The sequence below is a fragment of the Achroia grisella genome, unplaced genomic scaffold (genome assembly GCF_030625045.1).
Source record: "Achroia grisella isolate CSIRO2021 unplaced genomic scaffold, CSIRO_AGI_Agris_v1 utg1847, whole genome shotgun sequence".
In the NCBI taxonomy this organism is placed as follows: domain Eukaryota; kingdom Metazoa; phylum Arthropoda; class Insecta; order Lepidoptera; family Pyralidae; genus Achroia; species Achroia grisella.
This window is the reverse complement of record NW_026712687.1, coordinates 1,259,076-1,275,238: the sequence shown is the minus strand read 5'-3', so window position 1 is coordinate 1,275,238 and position 16,163 is coordinate 1,259,076. Positions and strand designations below refer to the sequence as shown.

Genomic DNA, 16,163 nt, shown 5'->3' with positions numbered 1-16,163 from the left:
TTTTTCTAAATGAAATAAATTTCAGAATATTTTTAGTTACCCATTCCTGTATATAATACAACGATTGAATAGTTCAATTAAATTAGGCACACAAATAAGCTTAATATATGTTATACATTATATTAAATATAATATAGGTACAGGGCCAATCCCGCGAAATTCAATTCTCTTACCAGGACTGTTTATTATGTAAAAAACTGTACCCTAGGTGTATTTCATGGCAAAAACGCAGTGACACGTGCAATAGCAAACTATCGTTGTCCTAAATAAAACGAGAAGGAAAAATTGGTTTAATAGAAAAAAACTATTAAAAAAATATCGATAACTGAAAGCACTATTTTATCTTTGGTTCGAGCTTTCGGTTGGCGCCGCGTCTGGTGTCAGCCAACCACATTCGCCGTCATTCGCGGCAGTCGGGCCTTATCGCTCGTGGGTGTTAGTTGTACTACGTATCCGCTTCTAATTCAAAACGAATCACGTTCGATCGTAAAACCAGTGATGTTGTCCAGACGATAGTAACGTCTTGAATTCGGTGTTTTGTAAAACACGATACATTGATTTCATTAGGATTTTACAATGTGTGATTAGAGATTTTATTGTGACAGTGAACAGTGGTTTTAGAATTTAGTGGAAATGTGGTTTGTGTTAAAACTGGATTAGTGCATCTATCTTGAATTGGAATAGACAGGCGAGTTGTAACAGGTTGGTTTGTCAGTAATGTTTATTTACATTTATAGGACTATTGTAATAATTATTAATAATCGCCGTCAATACTCAAATACTACACTATTATCTCAGGTCTCTGTTGAATATCTAGGATACCTACATATCTATATTATTGAATGAAAGCTGCGTAAACTATGGTTACAATTTTTTGTGCCTGTGGTGTGTGAGAGCGTGTTAATTAGAACTAGACAAACGACTTGGTCTTTATGATCTGAAATCTAGTTTTCCTAGGATGCTGGACTGCCCTGACCTATCTTAGTACCTATCTCATTACCTATCTTAGAAGTAATATTTTCCTTATTAATTAATCATGGAATTATGTATATTTTTTACTTTATTAATCAATGCAATTTTGATGAGTTCTTTTAAGTCTTCCTGTTATCTTAGGTACAATTACCTACGTATACTAAAATCTTTACCATTTTATGTTAAGTCAAAAAGAAATATTTTGTATAATTTTTAATTGACGATGGTGGGATGGTGCTCCTATCTACGCTGAGGGGATGGTGGGGCACCAGTGGAGGATAATAGGGTGAGGATAAGTCAGGTCAGCTAGTCAATAGCGGCGAATTCATCTGGAATTAATCAAGATGGTTTCCAGGTCAACCTGATGCTGTTACAGGGTTATCTAAACGGTCTAAAATAGAATAGGCCAATGGGCATAGAGAATAGACTTGATATAGCCATTTCTATTAAACATTTTGTATTTACCTATTTTAGGGTTGCCAAATCCAAATTTAAAAAACAAGATTTGAAGTTGGATTATCCAGGACAAATCAGTTTAAAAACTGGACGCATAGTTAAATTAAAATGTAGTGAAAATAGATAATTGAAATTCAAGTAATTAAAATAATCATATGTGTATTTAAGAAAAGTATTTTAATAAAATTATATGTTTTACAAACTAAGACATTAAAAGAAGCGCGCGAATTTTATGATTCAAAACCCAGGACGATTCTTAAAAACTATTGAGGACGTTCTAGGATACTACAAAAAGTAGGACATGACCTAGGAGAAAACAGGACGTTTGGCTACTCTAACCAACCCTCTATATATATATATCACATAGGTATAAAAGTTATAAAAATTAAGAATGACTAATTTATTTACCGCCATTACGTTCAATTAATGCCAAGGCAACCCCCTTATTAATAAATCAGATATGCTCTAATGGGAAAAACCGCATCAAAATCCGTTAAGTGTGTTTCAAGATTAGGATACGGATACGGGAAATAAATGGAGGTAGGTTTAGGTATTAAGGAAGGTTCTCGGCTTGTTGTTTAATATCGTTACGCATATACCTACTTGTCTGTCTATCTATCTACCTTTATGGGCGTAAAAGAATATTTTTAAAACTATTTTTTTCGGACTACTCTAATGTTGGCCGCAGCTGGCCTTTACAGCTTCACCGGACGATAGAGGCGAGTGCAGATGGTACTCCAAACCCGCGGAAGGACTTATGGAGCGGCCAACTCCCGCCTGACGGATACGACTTTAGTCTGAAGGCGCCGCTGGTTCGAACCTCAGCTCAGGCCGTTATAATGCACATAATATACACATATACATAAGCAAAACGTCGAGTGAAGTGTTAAATATCTACTTATTTTATTTACATATATGCATACATTTGTATATGTACGTTTATCTTATATATAAAACTCTCGTCTCACAATATTAGTTATCGAGTATGGTAAAAACGGCTTGACCGATTTTTATGAAATTATATGCCTATTCAGTAGGTCTGAGAATCGGCTACTATCTATTTTTCACATCCCTAAGTGATAAGAGTTGTCCACCCTTAACATTTTAAAAAAAATTTTACTAAATCTTATTTTTTATGTGGTATTAAAAATACATGTAACCCTATATTTTCACCCTTCTATCTACCTTTATTTTTAAATAACGATTTTAATTTATACGGCAAAACAACGTTTGCGGGCTCAGCTAGTATATTTATACATAATTTATGTGTCTATTTATTTGTTTAATATATATATTGTCATGTGTGTGCCATCTACCTTTTCTATGTACATAAGTCCTCTCTTCCAGGTTGTCTGTAAGAAATTGCTTATTCGCTATAAGACCGCTTTTTGTAATTAATGTTTTTCTTATTATATTTCTTCTGTGTACTCATAAAGAGTTCTTTATTATTATCTATCATAAAATATTCGTGTTAAGACCAAATTAATAATATTAATAACTAACTATGCGCAGGTAGCATCAACGTCTATCCACTTCGATTGATTCCCTGTCCAATTCAAACGGGGATAGAAATTACGATGGCCTGCGCTGAGGTTCGAACCCCTAGCGGTGCCCACAGACTAAAGTCGTATCCGTCAGGCGGGAAGTTCGCTTTTAGCCGCTCCGTAAGTACTTCTGCGGATTTGGAGTGCCATCTGTACTCGCCCCCTATCGTCCGGTGAAACTGTAAAGGCCAGCAGCCAACAACATTAGAGTAATCCGAAAAAAACTCAACATTTTGCATTGATACTCCTCTCCTAGTGATCGTAGCGTGACGTTTTATATATATATATAGCTTATTATATATAGCCTTTCTCTAAAAATGGACTATCCAACAGCAGAATAAGATTTTTTCAATTAGGACGATAAGTTTCTGAGATTCTTGAGATTGAGAATCTGGCGTTCAACCAAACAAACTCTTCAGTTTATAATATCCATACTTAATGTTATAAGTAAGAAAAACTCTATCTGTCTATCTGTTTTCACTACTAAACGGCTGAATGGTTCGTAATGATATTATATAGATATGGATGGAGATAATATATAATGTAGAACGGGGTGAAATAGGGGTTGAAAGTCTGCGTAGACAAAATTTCAGGTAATAGTTAAGTCTGTATTGAATTGAAAATAAATAAATAAGCAAATACTCGTCGATTACTAGTATAGTACTATAAATTTAGCTGCCTAACCTTTTCTAATCGATGGAATCCCATAAAATCAATCCGCGCTGTGAACCCCAAAGGGACGGAATGTCCCAAAAAATTTTATCACTACAAACACACGAGTTCGCATGAAAAATGGTCACCTAAGGCGCTACCGACGTTTTTATGGGCTTATGTCCTGTCGACACCTTTTGTTTTCGGGTTGACTTTGCAGATAAAAAAGTGTGAGGCGCGTGTGTCGCGTAAATGAAGAATTCTTTAGCGCGGTCTGTTGGGCCCGAATTAGGCGAGATTAGGGTTACATTCGGTTGGTAACTTCGTTGTATAAATGTGACAGATTTTTAACTTACTTCTCAAAATGATGGATGGTCCAACATTGAGTTTACGCTAGGTTACCTATTTTGTACAGATTTTGATGATTTTGAAATAGAAATCGTTATTCAAATAAATTTAAATAAATAACCCTGGATAATTAACACCGTGCCATCTAGTTCCACGGTAAGCAGAGCTACGGTTATACTGAAACTGTTATACTCAAATAGATATTTTTTTGTATAGACATACATAGAAACAATCAGATCGGTGTAAACAACCATACTCATGAATACAAATTCCTCGTACGGCACAATACAAATATTTGTGCTGTACGAGGAATCCAACCCGCTACCATCGGAATTAAGGCGGTGTGCTAGCTAGCTAGACCACCGAGGTCTAAATTCATAAAATAATGTTAAGAATTTCGTCTGTGTTACTAAATAGCGTTGTATTCTTAGTTTAATACTAATCAAAGTAACGAAGTAGAATTTAATTACAATTTTAATTACAACTAGGTCGAAGTTATCGGATGTCTACTACATATTGTTTATAAAGTATGAGAACTTTACTTTGGAAATTTTGAAGTGGCTGACGGCGATCAGGTAACATTAGTAGCGACGATAATTAATTAATTAATTAATTCTGAAATTAATTAAACACATATTATGTGCCTATTGTTGTTTTTAGCGATCGAAAAAGTTACTGTTAAACATTTAAAAAAGCACGGTTACTCATGTGCAGAATATAGAGATATAGTTAAATTTATTATATGCCATCCTTGTATAAAATAAAGCGATTGATTGAAATCAAGGACTCTCATTAATTCTCAGTTATTAAAAAAAAAGATAGACCATATGTATATCCTATTGTTCGACATCAGGACCCAACTAGTGAGATAAATGAAACCTTAAGCAAACGCGAAAATACTAAAAATATTTCATACTTATACAAGAATGAATCCACCGCAAGGTATCAAGAAAATGTTTGCGAATTAAAATATAATAAAGATAAAACAGCAGTTGAGGTAGCTATGCAAAGCCGGCGAGCGTCCAGCCTGCTTTATGTACGCAAAATAGGGTTGCCACCCTAAAATAAGATGCCATTGTGTATTATTTACTGGGATGCCGTACAAATACGAGATTTTTAGCCTTTAGTACATGGGAGATCTGGTTGGAGAACTTACTACTTACTTATAGAAATGATTCTATGAAGTAAGTCTAAGGACATTTCCATAATTATACTAGTCGTACGACGATCGATCTCCCGATTAATTCAAACGGGGATCGAAATGGAGTCGAGGTTCAGAAACCATGTGATGCCCTCAGATTAAAGTATCCGTCAGTCAGTAGTTGACCTTCAGCCGCTCCATAAGTTTTTCAGCGGGTTTGAGTGCCAACTTCACTCCCCCCATATCGTCTGCGGCCAACAGTATTAGAGTAGTCTTAAAAAACTAAAAATAAAGCTGTCACGTTAACATCTCATCAAACAAAAAACCTCATCAGAATCTGTTCATTCCTTTAAGAGTTACGATGCCACAGACAGACATGTACACCTTTCTTTACTGCGTTCCGTAATCGGCTATAAACCAAAATATAAACATACAAAAATAGGAATAACAACACAATCAGAATGTAATTTGAATTTTTACCCAAGCTTCCTTATTTAAAGTGGGCGGAAATCTTTGTGGTTACTAAGAAATGTAGCAGTACCTATATTCTCACGGAAATGGAAGATAGCAGGTTTCATATAATCCGCTAGCATTATGTATATTTTTATCTATGGCTGCCCGCACGCTAAAAATAGCCGTGTTTTTTTATTAACGGGAATGACAAACAAGCCGACGACTCCCGCGAGGAATAAACAGTGGTAAACTGTAGTTTATATAGCAGGTCGTTTTACTGTACAGTGTAATTTCTGCAAACAGGCTTGGGCGTAACTTGAAAACTTGAAATAATGGCAACACTATTTTCCGAGTTTATTAAAAGAAAATAAAAAGAGATAGAACAAAATAGCTATTGATATGATCGTATATTTCCATAGGAAGACTTTGTAAAAAGAGGTCTGCGTAGGTACCTTAGTATCTCTCTCTGCCTGGCCTTTTCCCATTTCATTTGGGGTCGGCTTTCCTAGTCCTTCTTCGCCAGGCTTCCTGGGTCTCCAAGTCGGTTATTTTCGTTTTTTTATGTCTTTATTAATAGCGGACTGCCAAGTTAGTAGGGATCTTCCTCGTCTCTTTGGGTCGGTATTAAGTTCAGGACTTTTTTAGTCATATGACTCTCTTCTGTTCTGATTACGGGGCCATACAATCTCAAGTTGTCTCAGTGAGTTTGTCTTCGATGGGCCGGATCTCAAAGCTGCCTACGTGGGTACCTTAGTATTTATTACCTATAATATTGAAGCCATCTATTATAGTTTGTAAGGTTTTTTTTATAAGGTTAGAAAATAAAATAAAATTTATGGAAGAATAACATTTTAGCCCTTCGAAATGGCAACGCATAAGTGGCGAGAAATGATGACGTAATGTTCATGTGTATACGCGATCACCACTTACCACGAGACCGTCTAGTTACTATTTTTTTTAATGGGTGATAATGGAATGGCGCATCTGTCTGCGCTAACAGTTCATGTTGGCGAAGCACCGGAGGAGGATGATAAGATTAACATGAGGTCAGGTCAGTTAGCACATCGTGACAAACCAGAAATTTATCACGATGATTTCAAGAGGGAACCGCATGGAGGTCAGCCAAGAAGACAAGATATATTGCTGGCAATGAGATCTTCAGTCCACATTACTAACAATCTCCTTTCGCCCCGTTTCGACTAGGTTGCATTAGACGTGGTCACGAACTGATTAAAGTACAGCTTTGTCAATGTCGGTAAGTGTCAGCAGTTTAATTCAACTACCGTCACTAGATTATCCACCGAAAGATCTTGACACAGCTCTCACGTTATCCGTGCAATTATTGATCGATACTACCAAACTTAGTTCTCTGGATATCTGCAGATAACTTGAAGCCATTTTCCCAGTCTAAATATTTGTATTAAGACCCGATTAACTATACTGGAGTGTCTATTCGAGAAATTTCTCATTTATCAATAAGTTTTATATTCAATTAAAAATATGAGATTGCAAATTTCGTGGTATAATAAAAATTATTAAGGCTTAAAGCAATTTCTTTATATACCTATAATTTTGAAAGACTTTAATTTATATTTGATTTCAAAACGTTTATAAAAATATTAATGTTCTTAAAATGATTTATCAAATTGATAAATACTATCTGAAAGAAAAACTATTTTATTTTTTAAAATAGCACGAGTATCTTCGATTTCGTGGATGTAACTGAATATCAGTGTTTTTCTCCTTGAGTGATTCTTCACACTGAGCTATGTACCATTTTTTTTTGTATTGCTGTAGCACACAAATAGGTTTACCCATATTTTATTGCATTTCTTTAAATGTTCAATAATGTATACTACTTGTAATGAACCCTATATGTGTGTACTAAGATACAAAACTAAACTAACTAAACTAAGATCCTTCTAATATTATTATATTTTTCTATATTTTTCATTTCATGTCCGCCATTTTGATTTTCACGTAACGTTCTACCGTAGACGCTTGCGATATAACAACGAATCATGTTATCTCCCAGCAAAGGGCCTGACGGATTTTGATGAATGAGGCATCCCTTCATTCATCAAAACCCGTCAACTTGTGTGATCGCTGTGAGGGGCTAAGTAAATGTTTAAAACAATACATTCCTTTTAAGGTGATCGAGTTAACAAACATAACACAAAATTGAAGTTGATTTAAAAAAAACATATATTTATCCTATTTCTGTACTGTTGTCCTGGACTAGAATTATAATATTAAAATTATTGTTTGAATATAATGTAAGTTATACATATATATATATATAATAAGTTGTGTAAAATTATATTTTCCTTTATCTATATTTTTAGTACCATAATGTATTAACGGAAAAATTACTAACTATGGAAATACCTCTTTAAAGTTTTATCTTTAAAGTCTAATTTCGAAAACTTGAATTTTCGGTAAAATTGTAGCTAGGCAACTGTCTAATTAATTTCATTTGTATATTTTATAACTAAAATAATATTAGAATAGAATAGAGAATCCTTTATTCAAATAAACCTAATTTAAGCACTTTTGAATAGTCACAGTTTTCCTTCTTTATCCTTTATATTTAAATCTTAACACAAATAGTGGCGTAATATTTAAACAATGTTGTTAAATATGAGCCAACATAATGAAAGAAGCCATGTTAATGAAAGCAGGAAAGAACTCCCCGAATACTAATTAATTGTAAAATAATTATGTATAAATTTTTAATACGACAACAGTTGTTTTATTTATTGTGTTGTGTTTAATGTATTACCAATCTTTGATTCTCGGCTTTTCTATACTATAATATGTATGGATTATAGGTATAAACCTTCCTATCGAATTTATTGCTGTAAACTGTATTCACATCTTACTAAGGTAAAGTACGTAGCTCTACGAATTTGCAAGTTGAAGTGGCCGTGGGCTGGTATCTGCAGAACTGATGCTCGCTGGAGTAGACGTGTTCTAGAGCGAAGACCGCGAATTGGTAAAGTTGACGTAGGACGTCCAGCAGCTAGGTGGAGCGAAGTCATGTCGGGTTGCCGGTAAGAACTGGATATAGATCGTGCCTTGGGAGAGCCCTTGGGAGTGGGCTGATGATGATGATGTATTAACATCCGTTATTTACTTTAAAAGATTAAGCGTACAGACAGCGAGAACGACTTACTTTATACTATGTAAAGATAAATAAAGATCTTTAAAATATTTTAACGAGTTCTCTAGTTCCCACAAGAATGTTAGTTTAAAAAGGAAACTTATAAGGATATTTCTAAGTATTATCAATTACTGGGACCAGCTTATCTGTACCACATATTTATGCTTGTTGGTTTAAGCAGATTAGATACGTCAACATAAATAGATGCACCCATACATTTACATACAGGTTTTAATATCTTACTAATAGGCGTCATGTCAAGTTCAAAGTGACCTGTCTACCTCGTGAGTAATAAGTGACGTACAGGTAAAGCATGGTTAGTAACGTGGGCTGCTGATTTGGGCCCCATAACCAGCAATGTACTAATTGCTTCTATATTTTTTGTATGTATTTTTAATTCTAGAATAATTTTATTAATTTCTATAATGTAAGTAGTCGTCTTTTTAATGTGGAGTAATGGGAAAAGTGGATTGTTAATAATATAGTCCACTTTACTATACCCCTGTCGCTTGCCATGTACCAAATCAGTCTGACCTCCACGCCGTTTCCGTAGACACTATCGTGATAAATTCTTGGTGAATTTCTCACGATGGGCTAACTAACTTGACTTTCATTTTATCAGTAATTTTGAAATTATTTACCATTTTAAAATCTTTAGCTACTTACACGTAAACATGCTTATTTCTATAACTCCGTTTACATTATTGATTGATCGAGATAAAAAGTAACTCATGTCCTTATATCAAATGCTACGCTTATGCCAAATTCCAAGATTGATTAACACGGTAAGGCGTGAAAGCGTGACAAACAAACTCACTTTAACATTTACAATATTCAGAAGGATTTCGATTATGTACCTTCTGAAAGTCGATACATGGGTTAAAGTGTTTTTTTAATGGATAATACTCCAGACTGCGCTACCGATATACGCTGTTTGTTGTTTTTGTTGAAGCGATATTAATCAAATTAAATGAAAAATTGTTACCTCAGTATTGTTTTTTATACTTGGAATACATATTAATTTGTATAATAGTTATTTTCTTTCAATGAGAGGGACTATAAAGAGTTTTCTCATTTTACATTTCATATCATCAATATTTTTTATATTATGTACGACATTTAGCCGATCATTTACATATTACTTTTTCCCTGTACCAGACCAGTTTAGTATACAGATTCAATTGAGAAGAACTGGCAAGAATCTCAACTGAATTTCTTTTTTTTTAATATATTATTTATGTATGTGTCTATGTCTAACATTGATGAAAATCCAGTGCATGAACCATTACCATGCACATTTATCATTCAAGCAATCGTTTAGTGTGTAGTGGCTTTGCTAAGTAAATATGATTTAACAGATGAATTTATTTAAAGGTAATTCCAGTATATCCTATGGGGTATGTTATTGTAAATTTTTATACTCATTCCCATTGACAAAGCCATTGACTTTTTCTAAACGATACTTACGAACAGCAAATTTGTCTTTATCTCTTGTCTTAATACAGTTGTTTATTTCACGACGATCTTTATGTATATGATTATGATGACGATTGACGACCTCGGTGGTCTAGCGGTCTAGCACACCGCTTTACGACCGATGGTCGCGGGTTCGATTCCTCGCACGGCACAAACATTTGTATTCATGAGTATGATTGTTTGTATCGGTCTGGGTGTTTTCTATGTATAATATGTATTTATTTACAAAAAAAAAATCTATGGAGCACAAGCTTTAGCTAGCTTATCTTGGGTCTAGATGGTGCTGTGTGAATTGTCCTGAGATTATTATTATTATGATATACACAGCGATTTTTCATAGGTTTTTGTATTAATATAATAATATTCGTTCCTGACCACTTCCAACAGGCACTAAGACATTATCAAAGGCATAAAACAGCAGGCCCGCGAACGTAATAGACTTCTACTGTCCTCTTGCCTCCATGCAAAAAATATATTGCTATTATATTGATTAAATGCTTATAATCTTTATATATGCATGTTTTTATTAATTTGGTATATTTTCCAACTAACACGCCAGTGATGGAAACACCGATAATAAACCACAAAAGTAACCAAAGAGGCGGTTGTAGGTTTGCTCCTTTCCACGTTGGATTGAAATACAGGTATAGCGGAGGAAAAAGGTTTTTTAAAAATATAAGTTAATGAAACCTTAAATTGATAAAAAATGATACTGAAAAAGTCTTTATGTATGATTACATACTATATAACAATGTCGCCACAGCTGTCTCTTCGCTTTTATAATATATCTATCTCTCATATATTTTAAATTACGCAACCCAAGAATATATTATGCTTTAGTAGGACCTAGCTTTTTATTTAATAGTATTTAAGTTTTTATTATACAGAAAAGAAAAAAACAAGTTTATTCCTAGAAATTTACAAACCATTATTGCATCGGTTTATCTGTTCTTAAAAATAATTTTCACTTATTATTGTATAAAAAGAAGAAATAATTCCTTTCAAAACAATTTATCAAATAGGATTCTTTTGAAAATAATTTGTCGAACTTGTTGGTTGTCTACAGGTACGAAGTCAAAAACAATCCCTATATATACCAAAACAAAGCCGCCTTTATTTCGCAAAATTCCCATCAGGACAATCAAATGTCTACCGACATGCTAATGTTTGGTATCAACATTCAAGTAACAAACATACAGACAGGTCTTATCCGTAACATCTGCCCGGGTTTCCTGCCTTATCTTTCCTTATCCGTCGTGTAGCATATTGTGGTAATTTATCCCTTAATCTCATCAATTTAGTGTCCCTTATCCCTTACCAATATCTAGTACCAGTTTGTTTAGATCAGATATTCTCAAAGTATATTTTTTACTGTACATAAGTTTTTATTTCCGGCAAAGATAATTGTATTACTTTTTTAAAAATAATATTATGTCAGAATTTATTATCTGTATGTACAAATAAAAAAAATTGAAAATAAATATTTACAACTAGCTCGTTTTTTGTTTGTGTTTCACCGGCATGAAATTTGTAACCTATGTGTTATTTTGATGTACTCGTATAAACTGTATTAAGTAGTGTAAAGTTTCATCAAAATCCGTTCAGTAGTTTTTGCGTGAAAGAGTAACAAACATCCATCCATCCATCAATACTTAAAAACATTCGTGTTTATAATAATTTATAATATTATATGTTTATACACTTCACTCACACGTAAAAATTACTGAACAGATTTTGATGAAACTTTACAGTTAATATGTTAGTAGGATTGTATAAGATTTAACATTAAAATAGATTGTATTAAGAGGACTAACGTAGGTTAACTTGTATCTAAAGGAGACAAGGTCGCGTGTAACAACTAGTTATCTATTTAAACAAATTAGAAGTTAGCTTACTTTCACTCAAGTTTGGGCACCACAGTTTGTAGCTAATAAAAATCAACGAAAACATTAAAGTCTTTATTGTCATTGCAATAAAAGTCTTAATGGCAGGGTTTTTTATTCCGACCAATTGTGATCTCGGTGTCAATAAAGATGGGACCGTTGGTGGTCCTGGTAAGTGTTACATTTAAGATAAACATAGATAGACAGATAAGGTTTTGTTTAATTAAATTAATGTTACATTTTAAATACGTTCAGTAATTTAGACTAGTGTAATTTGAAACTACATATGAATGCGGTAAGAGTGTTGTAGGTATATATTAGTAGGGTTCCGTGCTAATTCCGTTTTATTATATTCGGTGCTATTGAGTTACCTGCATGCCCTATTGTAAATCATAGTGTTATTATTTAAAATGTGTTCATTGTGCCTCGAGGGTGGCAGGTTCAATTCCTTGTTCAATGCATACATATTGTATTCATGCATTTTGTTTGTTTATTGTGCATGTATTTATTAAAAAAATATAACATATAGCTGTGCCCGCGGTTTCACCCGCGTCAATTGTCAATATAAAATTTATAGCCTATGTGTTATACTGATGCTTTTGCTATATTACTGTAAAGTTTCGTCAAAATCCGTTCAGTACTTTTTGCGTGAAAGAGTAACAAACATCGATACTTAAAAACTTTCGCGTTTATAATATTATTAAGCTTATGATACGTAATAGGTACATATACTTATACCGTAACAACTTAATTTGAGACTAAATGGTATTATATGAATTATCACTGGTTATTATTATTATTATAAAATTTAGGTGTAAAAAAATTTCAGAAGTAACACTTAAAAAATACAGTTGAATTGACAATATCTTCCTTATAGAGCGGGTAAAAAAACAATAATACAATTGAAATATAAAATCTCCTCCCTTGAACGGGGTTAAAAAAATACAATGCGTATTTTTGTTTTAAATTTCCTAGGCATTCATGCTAATGCCGTTGTACATAGAGCGATACATAAACCATACATACGGTACATAAACCAATCCATAGTACATAGAGCGATAGGGCGAGCTTTGAAATGTGGCATTTACACGCAAATCAAATGTTCGATATAGTTAATGCACCGGCGTCGCGTCGAACGAATTACCTACACTCCATTAACGTCCTTTGATAACGTGCTAGATATACATATATAATATATACTATATCTTATATTATACTAGCAGACTCGGCCACGCGTTGCTATGGCTAACAGTTTCTTTATATTACTATATAGTATAAAACATAGTCGCTGTCGCTGTCTATCCATCCCTATGTATGCTTGAATCTTTAAAACTACGCAACGGATTTTGAAGCGGATATTTTTAGTAGATCGAGTGATTTAAGAGGAAGGTTTATATCTATAGTACACCCGTGCGAAGCCGGGGTGGGTAGCTAGTATAAAAATAATTTGCAATAAAATAATATTGCAAGTATAAATTGAGATGTAAGCTATCCTATCTTTCAAGTTGGATCAAAATGCACACAATGTACAAATCAATTTTGCAATCTGTTCAGTAGTTTTGGAGTCCATTGCGGACAAAAAATGTGACACGTAATGTTTATATACCTATATATGTGTATAAGATCCCATCAAAAACATAAATGTGAAATGATAGCCGAGTTCAATATTATGATATATGCCGTGATTGTTGACTTCTACGACAAAAGAGGTGAGATCTAAATGGGTGCCAAGTTCAATGGTCTGTCCTGAAATGTGTTTATAACAATATAAAAATCATTTCTTCTTATAACTTAGGAAAAACGATACTCGTACAACGCGCCAGATGAGAGACCGATTGCGGAAAATGGAGTCCAACTAACTAGAATAAAATAAAGTCTCTTCCGCTGTCTGTTCGTTTAGATATTTTAAACTGCGCAACGGATTTAATGCAGTTTTTAACAATAGATAGAGTGATTTAAGAAGAAGTTTTATATGTGTAATATATGTACACCCTTGTAAAGCCGGGGCAGGCAGATAGTGAATAATAAACATAAAAAGTCTTCATATACAATTAGCAATAAGAATAATAATGCATAACACAATACAATGCAGAAACCAAAAACTAAAACATAATCCTTACTTCCTTACTAATATTATAAATGCGAAAGTAACTCTGTCTGTCTGTCTCGTTTTCACGCCGAAACCACTGAACCGATTTAAACGAAATTTGGTACACAGATAGTCTAGACCCTGACAAAGGACATAGGACTACGTATACTACTACTACTATAGTACGACTAGTATAGGACTACTTTTTAATGCGAAAAAAGGGTTGCAAGGGATTGAAAGGCCAGATGAAAGGTTATATGGAAGTATGGTCATTTTACGCGGACGAAGTCACGGGCGCAGCTAGTATCATGTATATAAATAAAAAAATAAATGAAGCCAATAGAAGAATAATATATCACCTAGAACTAAAGATAAAGATATATAATAGAACATTACAAATATACGTCAAAGTATATAATATTTCATGTAATTAATTTTATTGAATACGATTTTTATCTCTCATTAGATACTATTAGATGAACGGATCCATAACTCACTGCCGATAGCAAGAACTTTAAAATGAGACACACACACGCAAGCCAAACGTTCAATTGTTAATGGACTACCGGTGAATTAGTACGGAACTCTTCTAGACCACGGCCCCGTTGGTCTAGACGTTTGTCGTACCGCTTTAGTTCCAGGTTCGATTCCTTGAATTATGTGTACTTATAAAAAAATATATATCTAAGTATTTCTATAAGTTATCTATAATACAAGTTTTGCAACTAGATGATATGTTGTTACTTGTTCAAAGTTATTATTTATCTGCATAAATTCGTTATTTGTATGTCTGTCTCTATTAAATTAAAAAAAAGTTCTGAATTCGATAGTATTTTTTAAACTTTTTTAACTTACCACCGTTCATCCATCTTTTCCTTGGTCAACCTTTATTTACCATAAAATTATTCGTGTTAAAACCCGTTTCACTATACAATAACTAGCTCTCCGCCCTAATACTAAAGTGTTCAGGAGTACTTACTTAATTAAAAACATTGACATGTATAATTTATAAATATTTCATTAATACAAAATTGACATTCTCATATTATAAATAAAGTACGTACTTAATATTGACTAACTAAGAATAACCAAAATTGACATCTGTGTGAAACTAATTCTAAAGACCTTAAAAACCACATATGTACCATATTTTAAGCAATAAATATTTATTTAATTTTGCTTCAATATTCCCCTTAATCACTCTATCTATTGCTAAAAACTGCATTAATATCCGTTGCGTAGTTCAAAAGATTTAAGCGCACAGACAACGGAAGACATATCATTTTATACTATGTAAAGATACATGCACAATATACAAAGAAATTGCCCAGACCAATATAAACAATTATACTACTAAATACATACTTATATGGTGCAAGGAATCGAACCCGGGACCATTGGAAGAAGCGATGTACTACCTAGCGCTGACAGCGGAAGCGACTTTTATACTTTTTAAAGGTAAATAAATTGTATAATTTTTAGGTATGGGATGAGTAATACTAGAAATTTATACGTATTTTGTATCGGCAGTTAAAGAAGTTATTGTTTACTACATTAGTTGGATACTACATGGCAAAACAAACTTTCTATTATCGCAATTTGGGTGCGCAACCCAAAAAAATTGGCCGCACAACTAACGACAGAAATACACGAATCCACAATCACATTCTATAATCCAGTAGCGAGAGAACAATGATTTTTGTGCACGCGAGCGGATGTATACCCACTCGGTAATCAGGTCAGGACATCGTGTATTGTTACATTTACAATCGAATAGTTTCAAAGCCTTTTTATTTGGACTCTCAAATCATTATTTGTCTGACATATATATGATTTACTAGCTATCCTCGACGCTTCGTTCGCGTGGAATATAACTTTATTTTTCTAAAATAAAAGTAGTCTAAGTTACTCCTTATTACATCAGCTACCTGTCAAAAAAAGTCCCGTCAAAATCGGTCCAGCCATTTCAGAGATTAGCCGGAATAAA

The 16,163-nt window shown here is 33.4% G+C and overlaps 1 protein-coding gene across 1 annotated transcript in view; it reads left to right on the top strand.

Moving 5' to 3' along the window:
• The first annotated feature begins 435 nt into the window (after positions 1-435).
• LOC131841548 (matrix-remodeling-associated protein 5-like) overlaps positions 436-16,163 on the top strand; it is a 439,379-nt gene continuing 423,651 nt past the window's right edge. Inside the window, exon 1 of the mRNA XM_059189865.1 lies at positions 436-702. The gene's annotated coding sequence lies outside the window, so the exon portion shown is untranslated. The remainder of the gene's footprint in view (positions 703-16,163) is intronic.